The following is an 11,495-nucleotide window of genomic DNA, read 5'->3' as shown; positions in this document are numbered from 1 at the left end:
GGACTTATCAGACTAACTAACATGCGTTAGTTAGGTTTTATTCATATTTTAACGAGTCCAAAGCGAGCGTAATGCATTATTTCGCAGAGACAACCGGTCTTTCAAGCTCAGCTGACAAGCACGATTTTACGGGAAAATCATAAACACTGACATTGTAAGCACCTAAATTAACAACCAGAATCTGTAGAATACATCCATTGCCCCACATAGACTAATAATCTTACCGATTGTCTACACTGTCAATTGATTACCCGGTTTTCTTGAAAATAAATTTTCTTCATTCTCTACCACAGAAAACTAAGTATGGCCGTTTTCTTCCTTATAAGAAGCGGAGGAACTACCTTTACCAGATAGAGGGCGAATAGAAATGATAAAGTGGCATTTTGCATTAAAATCTACAATTGGAAGCGGATCATCCTGGTTCAATCTCGCACTCGTGCCTGTACCCTAACCCTAACCCTAGAAAATCCCCTAGCAACACAATGGGTCATTAGCGGTGGGAAGAAACCCACGAGGTTGGACAGGCGTTCAATTGGGGAATCTAAACCCCACCCTCCACCCACTCAGTGCCGGAGCTTGCGATTTCGGCATAGGCCAAACACGGTGTTGTGAGGGACATTTTGCCTGGACAGCGGCACAACGACCAATTTTTTTCCTTCAAATTCCAAGTGTCGAGGGCTCTTTTACGTACCATACGAGGGAATAGACCCTTCCTTGCAAGGCTGGAAATGTGAACTTAAATCTACAGATAAGTGTCTCGATATTAAAGGCCTGTACATTTGCAATGGTGACATTTCAGTTTTTGTTGGAAATGGAAATGAAAATGGCAGATAACTCTATTAACAATATTTATTCATTCCAATCTGTGTAAAAAAAAAAAAAACAGTGATCTCAACAGAAAATGACACAATTTTGTAATTCATTTGGCACAGACAAGAAATTAAATATAGTCGATACAAAGTTCATTTTTAAACACCCAACAACTTTCGCATTGATATTGGCCAGGGATAGTAATTTCTAACATTTGGTTCGCATTTGTCGCTTCTAAATATCACAGAGCTTCACGGCTAAAGCCGTTCGCGGTTCAAAACAATATATACCAGTGGTGATGCGAAAAAAACCCTCGTTATTTGGGGGGGTCCTAATAGGTACTTTGAACCTAACATACGATTACGTGCAATGCAACAAGCAGTATACCTTTCTATCTCAACAGCAAGTTTTCATTCTATTCTATCTACCCACAAAAAAACACTGACATTTTAAGAAAGACAGGCCTAAGTACTCCGGAAAACAATTCAAATTTGTAAAGTATATCATTGCTCATCAGTGCACAATACATTTCACTTGTAAAAACAAAATAGTTCTTGTTGTTATAACTGCTGCCAGCTTTCATGAAAAGGGCAGATAACTCTACCAAGCATATTTATTAATTCCAATCTGTTTTTAAAAAAAAGCAATCATCTCAACAGAAAATGACATAATTTTGTAATTCATTTGGCACAGACAAGAAATTAAATATAGTCAATACAAAGTTCATTTTTAAACACCCAACAACTTTCGCATTGATATTGGCCAGGGATAGTAATTTCTAACATTTGGTTCGCATTTGTCGCTTCTAAATATCACAGAGCTTCACGGCTAAAGCCGTTCGCGGTTCAAAACAATATATACCAGTGGTGATGCGAAAAAAACCCTCGTTATTTGGGGGGGGTCCTAATAGGTACTTTGAACCTAACATACGATTACGTGCAATGCAACAAGCAGTATATCTTTCTATCTCAACAGCAAGTTTTCATTCTATTCTATCTGCCCACAAAAAAACACTGACATTTTAAGAAAGACAGGCCTAAGTACTCCAGAAAACAATTCAAATTTGTAAAGTATATTATTGCCCATCAGTGCACAATACATTTCACTTGTAAAAACAAAAATAGTTCTTGTTGTTATAACTGCTGCCAGCTTTCATGAAAAGGGCAGATAACTCTACCAAGCATATTTATTAATTCCAATCTGTTTTTAAAAAAAGCAGTCATCTCAACAGAAAATGACATAATTTTGTAATTCATTTGGCACAGACAAGAAATTAAATATAGTCAATACAAAGTTCATTTTTAAACACCCAACAACTTTCGCATTGATATTGGCCAGGGATAGTAATTTCTAACATTTGGTTCGCATTTGTCGCTTCTATATATCACAGAGCTTCACGGCTAAAGCCGTTCGCGGTTCAAAACAATATATACCAGTGGTGATGCGAAAAAAACCCTCGTTATTTGGGGGGGTCCTAATAGGTACTTTGAGCCCAACATACGATTACGTGCAATGCAACAAGCAGTATATCTTTCTATCTCAACAGCAAGTTTTCATTCTATTCTATCTGCCCACAAAAAACACTGACATTTTAAGAAAGACAGGCCTAAGTACTCCAGAAAACAATTCAAATTTGTAAAGTATATTATTGCCCATCAGTGCACAATACATTTCACTTGTAAAAACAAAAATAGTTCTTGTTGTTATAACTGCTGCCAGCTTTCATGAAAAGGGCAGATAACTCTACCAAGCATATTTATTAATTCCAATCTGTTTTTAAAAAAAGCAGTCATCTCAACAGAAAATGACATAATTTTGTAATTCATTTGGCACAGACAAGAAATTAAATATAGTCAATACAAAGTTCATTTTTAAACACCCAACAACTTTCGCATTGATATTGGCCAGGGATAGTAATTTCTAACATTTGGTTCGCATTTGTCGCTTCTAAATATCACAGAGCTTCACGGCTAAAGCCGTTCGCGGTTCAAAACAATATATACCAGTGGTGATGCGAAAAAAACCCTCGTTATTTGGGGGTTCCTAATAGGTACTTTGAGACCAACATCCCATTACGTTCTATGCAACAATTCAAATTGGTAGGAATGGCCCCAAAGTAAAGTATATTATTGCTTATCAGTGCACAATACATTTCACTTGTAAAAACAAAATAGTTCTTGTTGTTATAACTGCTACCAGCTTTCACAGAGGTATACTGCATCACATCAAACATGGTTCATCATTGGCTCGATGGCAAGTCCATTGCTTACATAATTACATAATATGTCACGGCATAAACAGGCAGAATTTACACTACATATAGTATATCCAGATATACTTCAAGCTAACGTTGTAGCGGCCTAACGAAATTTCACTGCACATCAGTGTGCATCCACTATTGTCGGTTTCGAAACAATTTGTTGATTGCATCGAGGACGGTCTTTATGCTTCCACCATTTTGTCTATTACCAATCGTTGTATTTTAATATGGTCAGTGTGAGTGTAAAATTTCATGGTCATTCTCCACTGTGGTTCGCATCGGACAGCACGAAGAAAAGAATACTTGACAGTCGGAATTCGAAACAAGAATTTGCTGCTTTCCGGGCAATTACCAATCGTTGTATTTTAATATGGTCAGTGTGAGTGTAAAATACCATTGTGTCTTGGAAATCAAGCATTGAAAATCTTTCTCTTGTTGGGTATTGCTTCAAAAGGTGGAATCCCGGTGTCAGTCGACCCATGTCATACAAGTAAGAGCCATTTCTTTCGGGTTGTCCTACAATACAAAAGAGGATGATTATTTTACTTGTGGATACCAACAGTGCCGAAGTAGTAAATTAACTTCAGCTGAATATTTTACATGCCATGGGAGTTGTGGTGGGTTGAGTCATTAAGACGTTGGCTCGCTAACATGGAGGTTCCGTGTGCAATCCCTGCGTTGGCAGAGAAATTTCATGGTCATTCTCCACTGTGGTTCGCATCAGACAGCACGAAGAAAAGAATACTTGACAGTCGGAATTCGAAACAAGAATTTGCTGCTTTCCGGGCAATTACCAATCGTTTTATTTTAATATGGTCAGTGTGAGCGTAAAATACCATTGTGTCTTGGAAATCAAGCATTGAAAATCTTTCTCTTGTTGGGTATTGCTTCAAAAGGTGGAATCCCGGTGTCAGTCGACCCATGTCATACAAGTAGGAGCCATTTCTTTCGGGTTGTCCTACAATACAAAAGAGGATGATTATTTTACTTGTGCATACCAACAGTGCCGAAGTAGTAAATTAACTTCAGCTGAATATTTTACATGCCATGGGAGTTGTGGTGGGTTCAGTCATTAAGACGTTGGCTCGCTAACATGGAGGTTCCGTGTGCAATCCCTGCGTTGGCAGAGAAATTTCATGGTCATTCTCCACTGTGGTTCGCATCGGACAGCACGCAGAAAAGAATACTTGACAGTCGGAATTCGAAACAAGAATTTGCCGCTTTCCGGGCAAAATTTCCATTATAACACACTGTCTTCCGTATGTACGTGTTCGTGTCAATGTCCCAAGAGCTCAAAGCAGCTACGGGGACAGATAACATGTCAAAGTAATCACTTGCCTTCTTGTTTTTGACCGATTTCTCTTCAATACCTTTTTCCTCTTCACACACGACGCCATGACAGTTTGGTTGCTATGCCCGTTGCCAACACAGATGGCGCTACGAACGGTTACCTCCTGGAACACGACTTCCAAACTCTTCATCCCTATGGCAAGCGTGCCTGAAAAATTTTCATGCCGATACCTCGATTCCTTTTTTAGGCGTTTGTAACTAAGTACTAATATATATGTCATGTCTTTCATCCAGCACTTTCTATCTAGTTTACTTCATTATCGTTCTACATGTGTTTAAAATTTTTTACAAAGTTCACAATTTCGCTACATTTTCTAAACGACAGGGTTGGCCACGGCAGCGCTTCCGCTGGTCCTACAATCTACAAACTACCATTAATTAAAATCATCTGATTTTTCGATGATAAAGATGTTTTGTGCGGGTTTTTTTTTTTAAAAAATGAATTTCTTCCGCGAATCCGAGTATATGCTACCGTGTAATACGTGACAAGTATTAGCACATACTATAAACATTTCCCGAGGCCTTAGATCATCGAAACGATCGATGCCACATTGTTATTTTATTCACTTCCAGTCCAGATTGATTAAAAAAAAAAAAAAAAAAAAAAAAAAAAAAAAGCATCTGGTGACACTTCCTCGGGACTTATCAGACTAACTAACATGCGTTAGTTAGGTTTTATTCATATTTTAACGAGTCCAAAGCGAGCGTAATGCATTATTTCGCAGAGACAACCGGTCTTTCAAGCTCAGCTGACAAGCACGATTTTACGGGAAAATCATAAACACTGACATTGTAAGCACCTAAATTAACAACCAGAATCTGTAGAATACATCCATTGCCCCACATAGACTAATAATCTTACCGATTGTCTACACTGTCAATTGATTACCCGGTTTTCTTGAAAATAAATTTTCTTCATTCTCTACCACAGAAAACTAAGTATGGCCGTTTTCTTCCTTATAAGAAGCGGAGGAACTACCTTTACCAGATAGAGGGCGAATAGAAATGACAAAGTGGCATTTTGCATTAAAATCTTCAATTGGAAGCGGATCATCCTGGTTCAATCTCGCACTCGTGCCTGTACCCTAACCCTAGAAAATCCCCTAGCAACACAATGGGTCATTAGCGGTGGGAAGAAACCCACGAAGTTGGACAGGCGTTCAATTGGGGAATCTAAACCCCACCCTCCACCCACTCAGTGCCGGAGCTTGCGATTTCGGCATAGGCCAAACACGGTGTTGTGAGGGACATTTTGCCTGGACAGCGGCACAACGACCAATTTTTTTCCTTCAAATTCCAAGTGTCGAGGGCTCTTTTACGTACCATACGAGGGAATAGACCCTTCCTTGCAAGGCTGGAAATGTGAACTTAAATCTACAGATAAGTGTCTCGATATTAAAGGCCTGTACATTTGCAATGGTGACATTTCAGTTTTTGTTGGAAATGGAAATGAAAATGGCAGATAACTCTATTAACAATATTTATTCATTCCAATCTGTGTAAAAAAAAAAAAAACAGTGATCTCAACAGAAAATGACACAATTTTGTAATTCATTTGGCACAGACAAGAAATTAAATATAGTCGATACAAAGTTCATTTTTAAACACCCAACAACTTTCGCATTGATATTGGCCAGGGATAGTAATTTCTAACATTTGGTTCGCATTTGTCGCTTCTAAATATCACAGAGCTTCACGGCTAAAGCCGTTCGCGGTTCAAAACAATATATACCAGTGGTGATGCGAAAAAAAACCTCGTTATTTGGGGGGGTCCTAATAGGTACTTTGAACCTAACATACGATTACGTGCAATGCAACAAGCAGTATACCTTTCTATCTCAACAGCAAGTTTTCATTCTATTCTATCTACCCACAAAAAAACACTGACATTTTAAGAAAGACAGGCCTAAGTACTCCGGAAAACAATTCAAATTTGTAAAGTATATCATTGCTCATCAGTGCACAATACATTTCACTTGTAAAAACAAAATAGTTCTTGTTGTTATAACTGCTGCCAGCTTTCATGAAAAGGGCAGATAACTCTACCAAGCATATTTATTAATTCCAATCTGTTTTTAAAAAAAAGCAATCATCTCAACAGAAAATGACATAATTTTGTAATTCATTTGGCACAGACAAGAAATTAAATATAGTCAATACAAAGTTCATTTTTAAACACCCAACAACTTTCGCATTGATATTGGCCAGGGATAGTAATTTCTAACATTTGGTTCGCATTTGTCGCTTCTAAATATCACAGAGCTTCACGGCTAAAGCCGTTCGCGGTTCAAAACAATATATACCAGTGGTGATGCGAAAAAAACCCTCGTTATTTGGGGGGGGTCCTAATAGGTACTTTGAACCTAACATACGATTACGTGCAATGCAACAAGCAGTATATCTTTCTATCTCAACAGCAAGTTTTCATTCTATTCTATCTGCCCACAAAAAAACACTGACATTTTAAGAAAGACAGGCCTAAGTACTAAAGAAAACAATTCAAATTTGTAAAGTATATTATTGCCCATCAGTGCACAATACATTTCACTTGTAAAAACAAAAATAGTTCTTGTTGTTATAACTGCTGCCAGCTTTCATGAAAAGGGCAGATAACTCTACCAAGCATATTTATTAATTCCAATCTGTTTTTAAAAAAAGCAGTCATCTCAACAGAAAATGACATAATTTTGTAATTCATTTGGCACAGACAAGAAATTAAATATAGTCAATACAAAGTTCATTTTTAAACACCCAACAACTTTCGCATTGATATTGGCCAGGGATAGTAATTTCTAACATTTGGTTCGCATTTGTCGCTTCTATATATCACAGAGCTTCACGGCTAAAGCCGTTCGCGGTTCAAAACAATATATACCAGTGGTGATGCGAAAAAAACCCTCGTTATTTGGGGGGGTCCTAATAGGTACTTTGAGCCCAACATACGATTACGTGCAATGCAACAAGCAGTATATCTTTCTATCTCAACAGCAAGTTTTCATTCTATTCTATCTGCCCACAAAAAACACTGACATTTTAAGAAAGACAGGCCTAAGTACTCCAGAAAACAATTCAAATTTGTAAAGTATATTATTGCCCATCAGTGCACAATACATTTCACTTGTAAAAACAAAAATAGTTCTTGTTGTTATAACTGCTGCCAGCTTTCATGAAAAGGGCAGATAACTCTACCAAGCATATTTATTAATTCCAATCTGTTTTTAAAAAAAGCAGTCATCTCAACAGAAAATGACACAATTTTGTAATTCATTTGGCACAGACAAGAAATTAAATATAGTCGATACAAAGTTCATTTTTAAACACCCAACAACTTTCGCATTGATATTGGCCAGGGATAGTAATTTCTAACATTTGGTTCGCATTTGTCGCTTCTAAATATCACAGAGCTTCACGGCTAAAGCCGTTCGCGGTTCAAAACAATATATACCAGTGGTGATGCGAAAAAAACCCTCGTTATTTGGGGGGGTCCTAATAGGTACTTTGAACCTAACATACGATTACGTGCAATGCAACAAGCAGTATACCTTTCTATCTCAACAGCAAGTTTTCATTCTATTCTATCTACCCACAAAAAAACACTGACATTTTAAGAAAGACAGGCCTAAGTACTCCGGAAAACAATTCAAATTTGTAAAGTATATCATTGCTCATCAGTGCACAATACATTTCACTTGTAAAAACAAAATAGTTCTTGTTGTTATAACTGCTGCCAGCTTTCATGAAAAGGGCAGATAACTCTACCAAGCATATTTATTAATTCCAATCTGTTTTTAAAAAAAAGCAGTCATCTCAACAGAAAATGACATAATTTTGTAATTCATTTGGCACAGACAAGAAATTAAATATAGTCAATACAAAGTTCATTTTTAAACACCCAACAACTTTCGCATTGATATTGGCCAGGGATAGTAATTTCTAACATTTGGTTCGCATTTGTCGCTTCTAAATATCACAGAGCTTCACGGCTAAAGCCGTTCGCGGTTCAAAACAATATATACCAGTGGTGATGCGAAAAAAACCCTCGTTATTTGGGGGTTCCTAATAGGTACTTTGAGACCAACATCCCATTACGTTCTATGCAACAATTCAAATTGGTAGGAATGGCCCCAAAGTAAAGTATATTATTGCTTATCAGTGCACAATACATTTCACTTGTAAAAACAAAATAGTTCTTGTTGTTATAACTGCTACCAGCTTTCACAGAGGTATACTGCATCACATCAAACATGGTTCATCATTGGCTCGATGGCAAGTCCATTGCTTACATAATTACATAATATGTCACGGCATAAACAGGCAGAATTTACACTACATATAGTATATCCAGATATACTTCAAGCTAACGTTGTAGCGGCCTAACGAAATTTCACTGCACATCAGTGTGCATCCACTATTGTCGGTTTCGAAACAATTTGTTGATTGCATCGAGGACGGTCTTTATGCTTCCACCATTTTGTCTATTACCAATCGTTGTATTTTAATATGGTCAGTGTGAGTGTAAAATTTCATGGTCATTCTCCACTGTGGTTCGCATCGGACAGCACGAAGAAAAGAATACTTGACAGTCGGAATTCGAAACAAGAATTTGCTGCTTTCCGGGCAATTACCAATCGTTGTATTTTAATATGGTCAGTGTGAGTGTAAAATACCATTGTGTCTTGGAAATCAAGCATTGAAAATCTTTCTCTTGTTGGGTATTGCTTCAAAAGGTGGAATCCCGGTGTCAGTCGACCCATGTCATACAAGTAAGAGCCATTTCTTTCGGGTTGTCCTACAATACAAAAGAGGATGATTATTTTACTTGTGGATACCAACAGTGCCGAAGTAGTAAATTAACTTCAGCTGAATATTTTACATGCCATGGGAGTTGTGGTGGGTTCAGTCATTAAGACGTTGGCTCGCTAACATGGAGGTTCCGTGTGCAATCCCTGCGTTGGCAGAGAAATTTCATGGTCATTCTCCACTGTGGTTCGCATCAGACAGCACGAAGAAAAGAATACTTGACAGTCGGAATTCGAAACAAGAATTTGCTGCTTTCCGGGCAATTACCAATCGTTTTATTTTAATATGGTCAGTGTGAGCGTAAAATACCATTGTGTCTTGGAAATCAAGCATTGAAAATCTTTCTCTTGTTGGGTATTGCTTCAAAAGGTGGAATCCCGGTGTCAGTCGACCCATGTCATACAAGTAGGAGCCATTTCTTTCGGGTTGTCCTACAATACAAAAGAGGATGATTATTTTACTTGTGCATACCAACAGTGCCGAAGTAGTAAATTAACTTCAGCTGAATATTTTACATGCCATGGGAGTTGTGGTGGGTTCAGTCATTAAGACGTTGGCTCGCTAACATGGAGGTTCCGTGTGCAATCCCTGCGTTGGCAGAGAAATTTCATGGTCATTCTCCACTGTGGTTCGCATCGGACAGCACGCAGAAAAGAATACTTGACAGTCGGAATTCGAAACAAGAATTTGCCGCTTTCCGGGCAAAATTTCCATTATAACACACTGTCTTCCGTATGTACGTGTTCGTGTCAATGTCCCAAGAGCTCAAAGCAGCTACGGGGACAGATAACATGTCAAAGTAATCACTTGCCTTCTTGTTTTTGACCGATTTCTCTTCAATACCTTTTTCCTCTTCACACACGACGCCATGACAGTTTGGTTGCTATGCCCGTTGCCAACACAGATGGCGCTACGAACGGTTACCTCCTGGAACACGACTTCCAAACTCTTCATCCCTATGGCAAGCGTGCCTGAAAAATTTTCATGCCGATACCTCGATTCCTTTTTTAGGCGTTTGTAACTAAGTACTAATATATATGTCATGTCTTTCATCCAGCACTTTCTATCTAGTTTACTTCATTATCGTTCTACATGTGTTTAAAATTTTTTACAAAGTTCACAATTTCGCTACATTTTCTAAACGACAGGGTTGGCCACGGCAGCGCTTCCGCTGGTCCTACAATCTACAAACTACCATTAATTAAAATCATCTGATTTTTCGATGATAAAGATGTTTTGTGCGGGTTTTTTTTTTAAAAAATGAATTTCTTCCGCGAATCCGAGTATATGCTACCGTGTAATACGTGACAAGTATTAGCACATACTATAAACATTTCCCGAGGCCTTAGATCATCGAAACGATCGATGCCACATTGTTATTTTATTCACTTCCAGTCCAGATTGATTAAAAAAAAAAAAAAAAAAAAAAAAAAAAAAGCATCTGGTGACACTTCCTCGGGACTTATCAGACTAACTAACATGCGTTAGTTAGGTTTTATTCATATTTTAACGAGTCCAAAGCGAGCGTAATGCATTATTTCGCAGAGACAACCGGTCTTTCAAGCTCAGCTGACAAGCACGATTTTACGGGAAAATCATAAACACTGACATTGTAAGCACCTAAATTAACAACCAGAATCTGTAGAATACATCCATTGCCCCACATAGACTAATAATCTTACCGATTGTCTACACTGTCAATTGATTACCCGGTTTTCTTGAAAATAAATTTTCTTCATTCTCTACCACAGAAAACTAAGTATGGCCGTTTTCTTCCTTATAAGAAGCGGAGGAACTACCCTTACCAGATAGAGGGCGAATAGAAATGACAAAGTGGCATTTTGCATTAAAATCTTCAATTGGAAGCGGATCATCCTGGATCAATCTCGCACTCGTGCCTGTACCCTAACCCTAACCAAACCCTAACCCTAACCACAGAACTCACTTCTCACTATGAGAAGACCCTTGGTTCTAAATTAGACTGGCTTAAGACTCAAAACTTCTCACACGATCAAATCACTACGTTCTCTATCTAATGCCGCGTTATCATGGTCCAAGAAATCATTCGGAAGGAAAATGAACACCACGACGAAATCAAAATACCTGCAACTTATCGGACAAACGAATGACAAGGATAAGTCTAACCCGAACCCTAACCCTAACCCAGGGACTCCCCCACCCCCAAAACAGACTGCATCAATGGACGTTGACCCAACTCCCTCCATCTCTACACGACCAACTGCTATAGAGGTCGACACGCCAAGCCGCAAGAGAG

At 38.3% G+C, this 11,495-nt stretch overlaps 1 long non-coding RNA gene across 1 annotated transcript; it reads right to left on the bottom strand.

The window, feature by feature from the left end:
- Positions 1-834: 834 nt before the first annotated feature.
- Positions 835-9,647, bottom strand: LOC126815513 (uncharacterized). The gene is made up of 4 exons (XR_007677956.2): positions 9,530-9,647; positions 9,088-9,209; positions 3,907-4,028; positions 835-3,586 (listed from the first exon to the last, which is right to left on the bottom strand). It is a non-coding gene; the product is annotated as an uncharacterized LOC126815513 (long non-coding RNA).
- Positions 9,648-11,495: the final 1,848 nt, after the last annotated feature.

This window comes from Patella vulgata, chromosome 3 (genome assembly GCF_932274485.2).
Source record: "Patella vulgata chromosome 3, xgPatVulg1.2, whole genome shotgun sequence".
In the NCBI taxonomy this organism is placed as follows: domain Eukaryota; kingdom Metazoa; phylum Mollusca; class Gastropoda; family Patellidae; genus Patella; species Patella vulgata.
Note: the sequence above shows the minus strand (reverse complement) of the source record. Positions and strands in the feature narration are given on the sequence as shown.